A 16,612-nucleotide genomic window follows, 5' to 3' on the forward strand; every position below is an offset into this window, starting at 1 on the left:
CTTAACTGACACATTAGATTGCAGGTGAGATCCATAGTGGTCTCCTTAAGGTTTTGAATGCCCATTGTTCACAAGTGGAATCATTTGTGTGTATGCTCGTCACATCTGATAAAGTATAACTACCTTAAGTGTGTGTCAGTGACTGACAAAATGCACACAAAGCACAATTTCCACAGAATCCATTGGGATAATGAAGAATACTCTGGCAGTCAAAATGAAGGATATAACAAATGAGAAGTCACATTCAGCCACTCAGACTCAGGGGAGATGATGCTCCACAGCTGCAAACAGTTCAAGCTGCACACAATCCCATCTTCCATATTCTTTTAAACAAACTGTCAACTATTTCTGTGGCTCCCTGAATATCTGGTTCCTAAAAATTCCAATATGCTTTTCAAAATGAGTGATTAAATAGCTCATCCTAAAAAAACTTGCACTGATATACAGAGTAAGTAAAATGCTGGAAATATGGAGGTCAGGCGACACCTGAAAAGAACAGAAGTGTAAATGTTTCAGATCAATGGTTATTCATCAGGCCTGAAACATTAACAGTGCTCTGTTCACAGGCCTGCAGGTTCTGTGAAGCATTTTCTCACAGCTGCAGTATGCAATATATTCTAAGGCGATTCTCAGAGAATAGAGACATAGGAGATCGGGAGAGAATCCATTCACAAGACCGGCTTGCATTTGCTTACAGCCACTGAGACAGAAAGCTCAAGACAACTGAGAACTGTGACCCTAAAGGAGATGAAAGTTGAACAAAGTGTTTGAACTAGGACGCAAGGGTGAAGGCAATAACTGAGATGATGCAAAGCAAATGTCATGAAGGGATCGTAATGAACAAATCTGAAATAAATCTCACCCTGAACCAGAGACAAATAACATGCTCAAACAAGCCTCTCAACAATTTATTCGACTTTTCACTTTAATAACTTCCAATTATTTTGCTTCATTAAAATATCAAGCTACCAAATGGAGGGCCTGAATACAATATGTGAACATCTTAGACTGTGTTAAATCAGAAATTTAACATAACAATGATTACTAATTGTAAAAATATTTAATCAAGAATCATCATATTAACACAGTCAACATCACTAACTGCTGACACAAGCAGGATTAATCTGAATTCCATTTTGAAAGTAGTAGTTACGTATGATGCTGTGTCCCGATACTGCAATTCACTGAGTGAGCAGGCATGTGCTTGCATGTACTATTGCTCTCCTGAGTTTTCACATTGAGGAAAACATTCAGTCAAGGCCATACATTCATCGCAAAACTCATCTTGGTGAGTCTCGGCACCGTCTGGCAAACGGTTTCAAGTAGATACTGGCAGAGGGGTCCCAATTACAAAATAACATATTTAAAATAAAACTGGAAATTAATGGAAAATAAAGTATACATGATTATATTAGATTGACAGCACCCAGAAACAATTTAAAGTATGTGAAATCAACCAGTTAATGATGATGTGGAAATGCCAATGTTGGACTGGGGTGGACAAAGTTAAAAATCCCACAACACCAGGTTACAATACAACAGGTTTATATAGAAGTGCAAGTTTTCGGATTCAATATATTGAACAAACCTAGCTTGCTGTTAAGTCTTTCTATTCAACTTGAAACCTGCAGTCGATTCTTAACAACAATCTAGGTTTGGTCAACAGATCATTTCAGTTGCATGACACTAATCTTTTGCTATAAATTCTGTGTCTTATGATCCTGCCCCACAGCTGCCTGATGAAGGAGTAGTGTTCTGAAAGCTTGTACTTCCAAACAAATCTGCTGGACTATAACCTGGTATTGTGTGATCTTCAATTAATTATTTAATGACATTCCCATTACAGTGAGATTGAGGAACAATGGAAGGAATATTAGTGTACAAAAGCTGACTTCAATTATTTGCTCTACTCCATTTTTGAAATACAGTTCAATCATTTGTGTTGTCATAGCTTATTTTTCAGCCTTGCATTATTTTAACCAGGGCACACAACTCATTGTTATTTTTCAAACAATGATGAAAGATCCCAGATAAATCAGGTACTACTCATTCTTCAGAGTATGAGTATATGTCGCAGAGGATGAAAATATTCCAATTGGAGAATAACTGAATAAGACATGGAACAAACAATTGAACAGAACCTCATGCCAGATACTCATATTCCATGACTTCCTCATCCTGCTTAACTCCTAGTGACCCAGTGTAAACATTTGCAGTGATTGATGAAATCAGTTCCCAAGTACCACTTCAAGGATAAAAAAACAATAAACATGGGCAAAAGCAAAAACCATATAGGTTCACAGCTCCAGTACGAAACTGCATGAGAAAACTGCAAAGCATTTCCTTTCTCTCTCCCCCACCCACCCCGCCCTTACTTCAGCTCCATTGAAGAAAATGATTCCAGCCTAATAAAGTTTCAGAAGAAATAGCCATTGGGGTAGGTACAGAAAGAATGAGTTCAGAAAGGAGCAATTTCAGTCACTGTACATCAAAACATTAGGGGGAGCTGGGTAGTTCTTCTCTGTGAAGTTCAAGTGGAATTTGACTGATGCGTTGAGAATTCATAGAATCCCTGCAGTGTGAAAACAGGCCATTCAGCCCAACAAGTCCACACCAACCCTCCGAAGAGTAATCCACCCAGACCCATTCCCCCACCCTATATTTACCTCTGACCGCACCTAACCTATACATCCCTGAATATTACGGGCAATTTAGCATGGCCAATTTTGCCTAAGCTGCACATTGTTGAGCTGTGGGAGTAAAACGCAGACGTGGGGAGAATGTGCAAACTCCACACAGACAGTCGCCCGAGGCTGGAATTGAACTTGGGCCTCTGGCACTGTGAGGCAGAAGTGCTAACCACTGAACGACCATGCTACCCTCGAGGTATCTGAAGAGAAATGTGTATCGGTGGGAAAGTCAAGAAGCAAACGACATTGATATAAGGTGAATGGGGGAAAACCAAAGCAAAGACAACACAGGAAAATCTGAAATAACACAGTATAAGGCTGGCAAAACACAGCGGATCAGTAAGTATCTGTGGAGAAAAGCAGAGTTCCCTTGATAGGCAGAATGGCCTTTTCTGTGCAATAAACATTGTTTGGTTCAATTGTACATTTGTGTGCATCAGCTTAAAATATCTGAGGATCATTCTCTCTCACTTCTAGCAGATATCAGAGAGGAGCTAAGCAACATGGTAATCATGTTGCTCCTCCCTACCTTACCGGGCAGCAGGAAGCCAAATCCTTTCACCACCCTGGCGGTGATCAGCTATTCTGTCCAGCTGAGTGTTTAAACCAGGAGCCCTCCTGACACAGTATGAAAGGAACTAACAGAATTAACCATTAACTAATAGAAGGGCACAGGGGTTTCCAACATGCTCTATGGTCCAATCCTTTATATCAACTGAACAAGTGGAGTCGCAGGAAGGTAGGATCGTGAATACGCGATTTGGTAAGCTTTCCTTCATTGGCCAGTGCATTGAGTGTAGGGGTTGGGAGGTCATGTTGCAGCTGTACAGGACATTGGTTAGGCCACTTTTGGAATACTGCATGCAATTCTGGTCTCTCTGCTGTAGAAAGGATGTTGTGAAACTTGAAAGGGTTCAGAAAAGATTTATCAGGCTGTTATCAGGGTTGGAAGGTTTCAACTACAGGGAGAGGCTAAATAGTTTGGGGCTATTTTCCCTGGAGCATCAGAGGCTGAAGGGTGACCTTAGAGAGGTTTATCGTATCAATGTGCTTCATGATTTTATAAGTAAACAAAGTATTTTCCCTAGGATAGGGGACTTTAAAAATATGACAAAGTCTTGAAGTGAGAGGATAAAGATTTAAATATGACAGGAGGGGATTTTTTTTAAAACACAGTAGTTCTTGTCCGGAATGAACTTCAAGAGAAAGTGATGGATACAGTTACAATATTTAAAAGACATTTGGCTAAGTATAGTAATAAGAAATATTTGGAGGGATAAAAGGCAGGAGGGACTAGTTTAGCTTGGGATAATGGTTGGCATGGACTGGTTGGACCAAAGGGTCCGTTCCATGCTGCAAGACTCTAGTAACTCTACAAATCAGCTCCTCTTACTGAAAGCTGATATGAAGACTCAAGTGATTAAGGAAACAATGATCTTTCTTCCTTGGCAGTGGGAAATGTAAAAAACATTAAATAACATTTCAAAACAAAAGCAGTTCACAATACAATTAATTATTTTGAAGAGTAGCTATAAATATGGAGTGCTGTTTGCTCAAACATTTTTACAACAGTAAGATAAATCGGATAAATGCTCAGTTAATCTATTTTGAAGGCAACAATAGAGGGTGAAACATTGCCCAAGACACTGAGAACCAAGTATGATTTAGTTCATTGGGATCGTTCACGTCTACTTTAAACAGGCTAGTGGGAGCCAGAACTAAATATCTCATGTCAATGACACCTCTGCCATTAACTCCCACACTGGCGTACTGATGTGTCATCTAAATGACAGAATTAAGGCCTAACGTGCTGCTTAAACCCGCCAACTTCTGACTCGTGCATGAGTGCAATCAACAGAAACAAGCCACTTTCTGTTTTTAAAAACCGGTTTTGCCAAACGGAAAGAGATTAGTCCGGGATCGTAGGCCGCTCCTTTCAAAGAAAAAAATAATTTGGCGTTGCTGTTTTTGACCCTTTCTCGACACGTGCAAGTCCATGAAACCAATATCTATTAGCCAATGGTTCGAAATGTGTTTCACAGGTCTGCAACTTTGTTGCTTACTCCTAAAATATGCTTAATACACACACGAAAACAACTAACGGCCGAACGATTTCAGAAATGTTCATGTCTCAATCGGGAAATAAAACTATAAAAAGGATTGTTTCGTCATCATCGGATAACTAACTAATAATAAACAATCAGATGCTGACGAGTACAAATTCTTGAGGACGAATCTGTGGGCGCAATGTATTGATTTCGATGGAAACGCGCGATGGCGACTTACATAATCGCTCGAAAGGCGCACGCTTGACTCCGACATGCAGCAAGCCAGCACGTGTTAAACCCCACTAACCCCCTCACAGCCCCGGGAACATGGCACTAACCAGCCAAGTGTGAAAGTCACGGTCAAGCTCTTCACAAGCCGCTCTAGCCTCAAACACAATGACAGCGCGAAGAGACGCCGGGAGGGTGAAGATTAGCCATCGCGCCGGTCGCTTCAGTCCAAAACAGTCAGACTGCAGTGATCCTGGACCTGGCTGGGCCGGCGGATACTTTGTAGCCGCTTCCTCGCAAAGCGCCGATCACACACACACACACACCGTCCCGTCCCGCCCCCTCATTGAGTGGCAGCGCGCTGAACCAATCAGTATCAGGATCCGCCGGACACCCCGCCCACATGGAGCGTAGGTCCACAAACCGGACCAATCAGTGGCGGTCGAGTCCCGGCAGCAGGCCGGGAAGCCTCGCGCTCGCTCAGTGTATCCATTCCGCCACATTCTGCAACATTGCGCTACAATGTAGCAACGCTCTCACCTACAAAGACAGGCACACACTGCAGTAGCAGTAGCACTCATTTCCTACTGCCGTGGAAGGAGCGAAACAAAATGTCAGGATTACCTGGTCAGAATTAACGGGGCGAGCACTGCAGAGCCGTTTCACATCATGGACTCAGCGCTCAGCAGCGCTGGCGGACATCCGGGAAAGCCAGCAGTAAACAGCAATGATTGATGGGCGAAAGTGAGGACTGCAGATGCTGGAGATATGGCGCTAGAAAAGCACAGCAGGTCAGGCAGCATCCGAGGAGCAGGAGAATTATTGCTGGGTGGCATATCTAGTGAATGGGCGCACGTCTGTCCCCAGAGACAACAAAAACCTCTGGTGACGAAGTTGCTTCGAGATGATCTGTGGAGTCTGATGAGAAAGGGGTGGTTAAAAAAAATTAGGAGCTCAGCCGGATAAATGTTCAGTTACATGTTCAAATTTTGTGCTTTTCAAACAACCTTGCTGAAGACCTGTCTCATGAATACACACTAATGTGAATAAATATGGCACAAATTTACTCTCCCTACTCCCAGAGATTGTGAAAGAATTCTTATGATCCTGATTTGACGAAAATACTTCATCAGCTAAAATGTCCTGTGGCTGTCAAATAAACGATGCAAATGGCAGTCCTTTCTTTGCAGATTCCTTTGAGTCATAGAAATGTACAGCACAGAAACAGACCGTTTGGTCCAACTCATCCATGCCGACCAGATATCCCACCCCAATCTAGTCCCATTTGCCAGCACCCTGCCCATATCGGTCCAAACCTTTCCTATTCAGATAACCATCCAGATACCTTTTAAATGTTGCAATTATACTAGCCTCTACCCGTTCCTCTAGCAGCCCATTCTACGCAAGCACCACCCTCTGTAAAAAGTTGCCTCATACCTTTCCTCCTCACCCTCAACTTGTGTCCTCTAACTTTGGACGCCCCCACCCCAGGGAAAAGACCTTGTCTATTTACTCTATCCATGCCCCCCATGATTTTATAAACCTCTTGGACAATGTTTACTTACTTAATACTGCATCATGTTATATTTTTGCTGAGTATTTTAAACATTGATCAATATTGCTTCTTTAAAAGATTATTTAACCCTACAAAAAACCTATTTAAATTTCCTCTCTATGTTTATACCATACAATATTTCCTTGTCCCTAACCAGATGTATCTGCATTATACCCCCTTATCTGATGGGCACTATGCTTAATGACAATATTTTTTCACCTCTGCACAAAGAACCTCAATGAACCTTGCTCGTTCTGACATTTCCTGCAAGGGTGGTTGTCCAGGGCATGTGAAGCATTGTACTGAAGTGCCCTGTCAGGATCTTACTTAAACAAATCTCGGTAAACTTATCGAAATACACTTAAGACTTCATTCGATTGGGACAGAAAAACCTCACCAGCTACCTGGGCAGTTTTTAAAAAGTATATTTAAACCACTTGTTGTGATCTCGAGGACTACTTTTTGACTTTTGAGGCTAATGTTTTCTCTTCAGAGGCACCTTTCTTTTCCCAATCTCACTAACTCAAGTTATAAGTTGATGCAGTCATAGAGATGTAAAACTCCCTTCAGTCCGACACATCCATGTCAACCAGATAACCCAACCTAATCTAATCCCATTTGTCAGCACTTGGGCCATATCCCTCTAAACCCTTCCTATTCATAGATCCATCCAGGCGCCTTTTAAATGCTGTAATTGTACCAGTCTCCACCATTTGTTCTGGCAGCTCATTCCATAGACAAACCACCTTCTCTCATCAGTACATCCACATACTGAATCAGAAAATTGTCTTGTACACACTTAACAAATTCCTCCCCATCTAAACCCTTACTATTATGGCAGTCCCATTCTACATTTGGAAAGTTAAAATCCCCTACTATAACCACCCTATTATTCTTACAGGTAACGGAGATTGCCTTACAAATTTGGTTCTCAATTTCCTGCTGATTATTAGGGGGTCAATAGTACAATCCCAAAAAGGCAATCATCCCTTTCTTATTTCTCAGTTCAACCCAAATAACCTCCCTGGATAGCGGTACAGCTGAATGCTATCCCTTATCAAAAATGCCACTCCCCCTCCTTACTTGCCTCCTTTTGTCCTTCCTGCAGCATTTGTATCCTGGAACGTTAAGCTGCCAGTCCTGTCCATCCCTGAGCAACGTTTCTGTGATCGCTATGATATCCCAGTTCCTTACCATGCTCTGAGTTCATCTGTCTTACCTGTTAGGCTTCTTGCATTGAAGTAAATGCAGTTTAATTTATCAGTCCTACCTTGTTCACTGCGTTGTTCCTGCCTGCCCTGACTGTTCGATTTGCTCCTTTTCCCAACTGTACCAGTCTCAGATTGATCTCTTTCCTCACTCTTTCCCTGGGTCCCCCTTCCCCCACTTACTAGTTTAGATCATCCCGAGCAGCTCTAGCAGATCTCCCTGCCAGTACAATAGTCCCCTTCCAATTCAGGTGCAATCTATCCTTCTTGTACAGGTTAGTTCTACCCCAGAAGAGATTTGCATGATCCAAAAATGTGAACCCTTCTCCCCTGCACCAGCTCCTCAGCAATGCATTCATCTGCTCTATTCTCCTATTCCAGCCCTCGCTAGCTCATAGCACCGGGAGTAATCCAGACATTACTACCCTCGAGGAACTCCTTTTTAAATTCCTGCCTAACTTTCTATATTCTCTCTTCAGGTTTATTTGGAAGTCCTAGCTTTTGGAGTACTGCTCCTTCATCAGGTAGCTACTGAGACACATTAGATTAGATTACTTACAATGTGGAAACAGGCCCTTTGGCCCAACAAGTCCACACCAACCCACCGAAGTGCACCCACCCAGACCCATTCCCCTACATTGACCCCTGCACCTAACACTACGGCAATTTAACACGGTCAATTCACCTGACCCGCACATCTTTGGACTGTGGGAGGAAACCGGAGCACCCGGAGGAAACCCACGCAGACACGGGGAGAATGTGCAAACAGTCGCCTGAGGCGGGAATTGAACTCGGGATCATAAGACACAGAACTTATAGCACAAGATCATTGTGTCATGCAACTGATATGATTTACTGTAGAAAAGGATATGGAAGATATAGACTGTAGGGAAATAGATGGTGACATCTTGCAAAATGTCCAGATTACAGAGGAGGAAGTGCTGGATGTCTTGAAATGGTTAAAAGTGGATAAATCCCCAGGACCTGATCAGATGTACCTGAGAACTCTGTGGGAAGCTAGAGAAGTGATTGCTGGGCCTCTTGCTGAGATATTTGTATCATCTATAGTCACAGGTGAGGTGCCGGAAGACCGAAGGTTGTCTAACGTGCTGCCATTGTTTAAGAAGGGCGGTAAAGACAAGCCAGGGAACTATAGTCCGGTGAGCCTGACCTCGGTGATGGGCAAGTTGTTGGAGGGAATCCTGAGGGACAGGATGTACATGTATTTGGAAAGGCAAGGACTGATTAGGGATAGTCAACATGGCTTTGTGCATGGGAAATCATGTCTCACAAACTTGATTGAGTTTTTTGAAGAAGTAACAAAGAAGATTGATGAGGGCAGAGCAATAGATGTGATCTATATGGACTTCAGTGAGGCGTTTGACAAGGTTCCCCATGGGAGACTGATTAGCAAGGTTAGATCTCATGGAATACAGGGAGAACTAGCCATTTGGATACAGAACTGGCTCAAAGGTAGAAGACAGAGGGTGGTGGTGGAGGGTTGTTTTTCAGACTGGAGGCCTGTGACCACTGGAGTGCCACAAGGATCGGTGCTGGGCCCTCTATTTTTTGTCATTTACATAAATGATTTGGATTCGAGCATAAGAGGTACAGTTAGTAAGTTTGCAGATGACACCAAAATTTGAGGTGTAGTGGACAGTGAAGAGGGTTACCTCCGATTACAACAGGATCTGGACCAGATGGGCCAATGGGCTGAGAAGTGGCAGATGGAGTTCAATTCAGATAAATGCGAGGTGCTGCATTTTGGGAAAGCAAATTTTAGCAGGACTTATACACTTAATGGTAAGGTCCTAGGGAATGTTGCTGAACAAAGACACCTTGGAGTGCAGGTTCATAGCACCTTGAAAGTGGAGTCGCAGGTAGATAGGATAGTGAAGAAGGCGTTTGGTATGCTTTCCTTTTTTGGTCAGAGTATTGAGTACAGGCGTTGGGAGGTCATGTTGCGGCTGTACAGGACATTGGTTAGGCCACTATTGGAATATTGGTCTCCTTCCTATCGGAAAGATGTTGTGAAACTTGAAAGGGTTCAGAAAAGATTTACAAGGATGTTGCCAGAATTGGAGGATCTGAGCTACAGGGAGAGGCTGAACAGGCTGGGCCTGTTTTCCTGGAGCGTCGGAGGCTGAGGGGTGACCTTATAGAGGTTTACAAAATTATGAGGGGCATGGATAGGATAAATAGAAATAGTCTTTGCCCTGGGATCGGGGAGTCCAGAACTAGAGAACATAGGTTTAGGGTGAGAGGGGAAAGATATAAAAGAGACCGAAGGTGCAACCTTTTCACGCAGAGGGTGGTACGTTCATGGAATGAGCTGCCAGAGGACGTGGTGGAGGCTGGTACAATTGCAACATTTAAGAGGCATTTGGATGGGTATATGAATAGGAAGTGGTTGGAGGGATATGAGCCTGGTGCTGGTAGGTGGGACTAGATTGGATTGGGATATCTGGTCGGCATGGACGAGTTGGACTGAAGGGTCTGTTTCCATGCTGTTCATCTTTATGACTCTATGACTCTAAGTAAGATGAGTATAACTTTCTTCTCTCAGAGTGTTGAATGACTTTGGATGGCTGTGCCTCAGAAGATAGCAGAAGTGGGATCACTGAACATTTTCAAGACAGAGATTTGTCTTAGGCAAGGAAATCAAAAAAAATCATCAATAGTTGAGAATATGGAATTTAAAACACAAACAGTTTTGCTAGATCTTACTGAATGGTGAAGCATGCTTGAGGAAACGAATGGTTTAATTCTGCTTCTATTTTGTGTGTTCATACGTCTGTACTTGCTGGAGACTTTAATGTATCACACACCACCCGCCATTCACAGTGTGGAAAGATTTCCTATTTAGCAATGGTCTAGTTAAATGGTGGTACATGTTTTTGCCTACTCTTGCTCCAATTTCCTAGGTTCCGATCCACAAAGGTATGAGATTGAAGAACTGATGCCTTTATGGTGATTTGGGTGTAGTCCATTGCACCCAGCACCTGTAGGAGTCCTGTTATGCAGCAATACCGGTCATCCATTGCAATCAAGATCACAAATCCACAATGAAGTTCACAGCAAGTAAAGAGCGCACTGGTCACTGTCTTGTTGCAGCTAGCTGTGGCTGAGATTCTGAAGAATCTTCTGCTGCGCTTTGGAAAAAGATGGTTACAGAAAAACATTCAGGGACATGGTGTCCTTGACAGCCAGTGGCAGGTCATGAGAGTTGACTGATAGTATTTGGAAATTCTGTTACAGCATGACACACATGTTGGTGGCCCTTTTCCTTTTCAACCCGAGGCTCCTTTTCCATTGGTTTTCAGTTGCAATGGGCTATAATCTCTGTCGTCAATAGACCAATGCCTCAGAGTAAAGCCTAGTTGTCATTCTCTTCTTCACTGGTAACATCTGACCAGGAGCCAACCCTCAGGCCTCATGTTAGTCAGACCCATCTGTCTCTCTGGCGTGAATCAATAAAGTTGCCATCCCCATTCACTGGCATGAGGCTTCTGGTTCCTTGATTCCGTCCTGCCACCTGGGTCTCATAAGAGGCAAGAATAACTTCCCCTTTGAGGCCACAGGCCTTACCTTCCAACTCCTTGGATGTCAGCCACACACCTTTCATTCAATTCATTGAAGCTGTGTGACACTTGGTGAAATGGTTTAAAACTATCCAAAAGGGCACTGCAGCTCATCAACAGAATAGTTGGCTTTTCCAAAGAACTTGTGTAAATTCAAACAGACATTCTCCTGAAAAGTTTAAAAGCCAAAACTTCTTGCTGATGAAAACTGTGTCCAACTGAAGGTCTTTGCAATGTAAACTGCCGCATGGACATCCAAAACATGAAATTCATCCATTACTCCCTACCTGGTGACAACAGTGGATGCCATGTTTGGGGTTTTGTTTCTTCCCTTAATTCTAAACAGTGCAATATCTCACATTTGAATGGGCTGAATAGGCTGGGGCTGTTTTCCCCAGAGCATCGGAGGCTGAGGGGTGACCTTACAGAGGTTTATAAAATCATGAGGGACATGAATAGGATAAATAGACAAGGTTGTTTGCCTGGGATGGGAGAGTCCAGAATTAGACAGCATAGGTTTAGAGGAGAGGGGCAAGAGACCTAAGGGGCAACTTTTCCACGCAGAGGGTGGTACGTGTATGGAATGAGCTGCCAGAGGAAATGGTGGAGGCTGGTACATTACAGCATTTGAAAGGCATCTGGATGGGTATACAAATAGGAAATGTTTAGAGGGATATAGGCCAAATGTCGACAAATGGGACTAGATTCGGTTAGGATATCTGGTCGGCCTGGACAAGTTTGATCAAAGGGTCTGTTTCCGTGCTGTACATCTCTATGACTCTATTTGAAGCTGTGCACACAAAAATCGTTAGGATAAGTAGTGGGTTGGATGTCACAAAGTCACAGCTTCGTAAAACACGGCTATTGACTAACACAGCTGCACCTCAACTGGAAGGGCACAAATATCCTTGCAAGAAGGTTTGTTAGTGCTACACCAGAGGGTTTAAGCCAGTGTGGCAGACTGGTGGGAATGACAGAACTAGGTAGCATGTGGCGTATTTGAAGAGAGGGGCTGAATCAAATGTATTAGGAAAAACAGGCAGGTCCAGATTAATGAACCGTGTGGACTGGCAATCTGCAGTGTTGTTTTAATGCAAGAGTTTAACAGATAAAGTAGATGAGCTTAGAGACAAGATTAGCACATAGGACAACGACGTGGTAGCCATGACAAAAACTTGATTAAAAAATCGTTAGAACTGGTAGCTCAACATCCCAGAGTTTCGATGTTTCAGGAGTGATAGAGAGGGAGGAAAAAAGAGTGAAGAAGTTACATCAATGATTAAGGAGAATGTCACCGCTATATTAAGAGAAAATATCTTGGAGGCTCATCCACTGAGGCAATATGGGTTGAATTTAGGAATATGAAAGCTGCAATCTCTGTAATAGGATTATACTATAGGACTTCCAATAGCCTGCAGGAATTAGAGGAACAAGTATGTAAGCAGAATCATGAAAAAACATAAAAACAACAGAGTTACTGTACTGGATGGTTTTAATTTCCCCAGTACTCACTGGGACACCCTTAGGACATAATTAGTTTTGTGTATCCAGAAGAAATTCTGGAACAATGTGTACGTAGATATCCAACGAGGGAAGGGACCTTATATTGTGGAAGGATTCTCGCTTGGTGATCTAAGTTTCAGTGGGGGAGCATTTTGGGAACAATGATCATAATTCCATAATTTTTAAGCTAGTTATGGATAAGGAAAAGACCAGTCTGGAAATTGGGGGAAGGCCAATTTCAACAGTATTAGGCTGGAAAGGAAAAGTAGTTTGAGGGGAAGCTGTTTGAAAGTTAATCCACATCTATTGCATGGGAGCCTTTCAAAAGCCAGTTGACCAGAATTCAGGACCAGCCTGTTCCTGTGAGGATGAAAGATAAGGATAGCAAGATTCAGGAAACTTGGATGACAAGAGATGTTGTAAGTTTAAAAGGAAGCAGGTGTAACATTGAAGAAACAGAAATAGAAGGAGAAAAGAACATAAAAAATAAATTAGGAGGACTAGAAGGGTCATGAAATGTTCTTCACAAAAATTAAGGAGAATCCCAAAATATTTTATAAGGAGAAGGGATAATTAGGGAAAGGGTAGGTCCACTCAATGACAAAGGAGTGAATTTATGGGTGGAGCCAGAGGAGGTGGGTGAGGCCCTTCATGAAGACTTTGCATTCACTAAGGGGAAAGACATGGCTGAAGGGAAGTTCAGAGAAGGGTTTGTTGATACTCTAAATTATGACGATATTAAGGAGGAGGTGATATTAAGGAGGAGGTGTTTTACAGACTGGAGGTCCGTGACCAGTGGTGTTGTGAAAGGATCAGTGCTGAGGCAACTGTTGTTTGTTATATATATAAATGGTTTGGATGAAAATATCGGTTATCTGATTAATAAGTTTACAAATTACATGAGAATTAAGTTATGAATAATGAGGAAGAATATCAAATGATGTAGCAGATATAGATCATCTGGAGAATTGGGTGGAGAAATGGCAGATGAAGTTCAATCCGGACCAGTGGGAGATATGCATTTTGGGAGCTCAAATCCAAGAGATAAGTATACGGTAAATAGCAGGACCCTTAGGAGCATTGTTATACAGAGGGATCTTGAGGTGCAAGTCCATAACTCCCTAAATAGTGGATAAGATGCTAAAGAAGGCATATGCCATGCTTGCCTTCATCAATCGGGCATTGAGTAAAAATGTTGGCAAGTCATGTTGCAACTGTACAAGACTTTGGTTAGGCCACACAACAGGATGTAGAGGTTTTGGAGAGGGTACACAAGAGGTTTACCAAGATGTTGCCTTGACTGGAGTGTATTAGCGAAAAGGAGAGGTTGACAAACTTGGACTGTTTTCACCAAAGCGTCGGAGGATGAGGGGTGACCTGATGGAAGTATATAAAACTATGAGGGGCGCAGATTAGATGGATAGTTGGGGTTTCTTTCTCAGGGTTAAAACATCAAATACTAGGGAGCTTAGGCTGAAGAGTCGAAGAGTGTGGTGCTGGAAAAGCACAGCCGGTCAGGCAGCATTTGAGGAGCAGGAGAATAGATGTTTCGAGCATAAGCTCTTAATCAGGAATAAGGGGATGTCCCAAGGGTGGGGGGGGGTGAGATAAATGGGAGGGAATGGGGTTGGGAAGAGGCAGTTGGGCTTGCGATAGGTAAATGAATGTGGGGGTGAAGGTGATAGGTCAGAGAGGAGGGTGGAGCAGATAGGTGGGAAGGAAGATGGACAGGTAGGACAGTTCAAGAAGGCGGTGCTGAGTTGGAAGGTTGGATCTGAGATAAGGTGGGGGAGACAAAATTGGGAAACTGGTGAAATCCACTTTAATCCCGTGTGGTTGGAGGGTCCCAAGGCGGAAGATGAGGTATTTTTCCTCCGGGCGTTGGCTTGTTCGAGTTTGGCGATAGAGGCGACCCAACACATGTTTAGTGCATGTGTCCCAGAGATGTTCTCTGAAACGTTAAGCAATTTGGTGTCCTATTCCGCCCACCGGCCCCAACCCCAACCCCCTGATGTACAGGAGACCACATTGAGACCAACGGATACAGTAGATGACGAGTGTGGATGTACAGGTAAATCTATTGGATGTGGAACGCTCCTTTGGGGCTTTGGACGGAGTGTGGGCATAGGTTTTGCATTTCTTGCAGTGGCAGGGGAAGATGCCGAGAGTGGAGGGTAGGGGGCGGGGGCGTGTACCTAACAAGGGAGTCGCAGAAGGAATGATCTCTCCAGAACACAGATAGGGGTGTGGTTTGTTTGTAAGTGGCGGAAATAGCAGAGGATGATGCAAAGTATCCAAATGTTTGTAGGGTGGAAGGTGAGGACTGGGACGGTTCTATCCTTGTTGCGAGTGGAGGAGTGGGATTCAAGGGTGGAGGTGCGGCAAATCAAGGAGATGTGCTGGAGGGCATTGTTCACCATGTGGAAGGGGAAATTGCGGAAGCTTAAGGTAAGATGGTAAGGTTTAAAGGGGATGTGTGAGCAAATTATTTTTTACACAGCGATTGAGGTGCCTGGAACCCACTGTCAGTGGAAGCAGATACAATAGCAAAATTCAAGAAGCATACAGACAGACAAACGAACGGTCAGGGAATAGAGGCATAGGGAGAAGTGCAGGCAGATGGATTCATTTAGAACAGCATCAAGGTCGCCACAGATATTGTGGGCTGAAGGGCCTGTTCCTGTGCTGTACTGTTCTATAAACAGTTTGACACAAAAGGGTCCAATTTGCAGATTTTCCCGGCCCCATGTTGATAGATCGGGGAGACAGCAGGTGCAGTGAATGAGAGAGTAATAGAGTGCCATCACCAGGGCTGTTTCCCACTGGCAGCACCAATGCCTGGTGCTAGCATTCATTTCAAGATCGCTGGAATACAAGAGAAGGTATGTACTGCTCAGCCTGTATAACACCCTGGCCAGACTGCATTTCAAATATTGTGAGCAGGTTGCGGCTCCGCAACTTAAGGAATAATGTGCTGGTCTTGGAGGGTGTCCAGAAGAGGTTTACAAAATTGATCTCAGGAATGGCTTGTCAAATGAGGACTCTGGCTCTGTACCCAATGGGGTTTCGAAGGATGGCGGTTGCTCTGATTGGACATGGAGAAGATGTTTTCACTTGTAGAAGAGATTGTGGGCCGCACGGGGCACAGTGGTTAGCACTGCTGTCTCACAGCGCCTGAGACTCAGGTTCAATTCCCGACTCAGGCGACTGACTGTGTGGAGTTTGCACATTCTCCCCGTGTCTGCGTGGGTTTCCTCCGGGTGCTCCGGTTTCCTCCCACAATCCAAAGATGTGCGGGTCAGGTGAATTGGCCATGCTAAATTGCCCGTAGTGTTAGGTAAGGGGTAAATGTAGGGGTATGGGTGGGTTGCGCTTCGGCGGGTTGGTGTGGACTAGTTGAGCCGAAGGGCCTGTTTCCACACTGTAAGTAATCTAATCTAATCTAAAGACTGGTGACTGAAGGCACAGTCTCAGAGCGAAGGCTGAAGCTTTTAGAATTGAGATGAGGGGGAATTTCTTCAGTCAGAGGACATTAATCTGTAGAACTCACTGCTGCAGAGAGCTATGAAGGCCGAGTCATTTAAACGTATTTAAGACACTGACACAATAAGTTGATTAGTTGATTAATAAGGGAACCAAGGGTTACAGGGAGGACCGGGGGTGGGGGTTCGGTCCTTGTTGCGATTGGAGGGGTGGGGTTCAAGGGCAGAGGTGCAGGAAGTGGAGGGGATGCGCTGAAGGGCATCATCGCCAAGTGGGTGGGGAAATTGTGGTCTTTGAAGAAAGAGACCATCTGGGA

General features: G+C 43.8%; 1 protein-coding gene across 2 annotated transcripts in view; it reads right to left on the bottom strand.

The window, feature by feature from the left end:
* Positions 1–5,686, bottom strand: part of usp36 (ubiquitin specific peptidase 36) — a 77,744-nt gene extending 72,058 nt beyond the window's left edge. The window contains exon 1 of one of the 2 annotated variants that reach the window (XM_060844859.1): positions 5,591–5,686. The gene's annotated coding sequence lies outside the window, so the exon portion shown is untranslated. Of the gene's footprint in view, positions 1–5,076; positions 5,252–5,590 lie in introns of those variants that run through there. The other variant, XM_060844860.1, reaches the window with a different exon arrangement.
* Positions 5,687–16,612: the final 10,926 nt, after the last annotated feature.

The sequence above is a fragment of the Hemiscyllium ocellatum genome, chromosome 25 (assembly GCF_020745735.1).
Source record: "Hemiscyllium ocellatum isolate sHemOce1 chromosome 25, sHemOce1.pat.X.cur, whole genome shotgun sequence".
Taxonomy (NCBI): Eukaryota; Metazoa; Chordata; class Chondrichthyes; order Orectolobiformes; family Hemiscylliidae; genus Hemiscyllium; species Hemiscyllium ocellatum.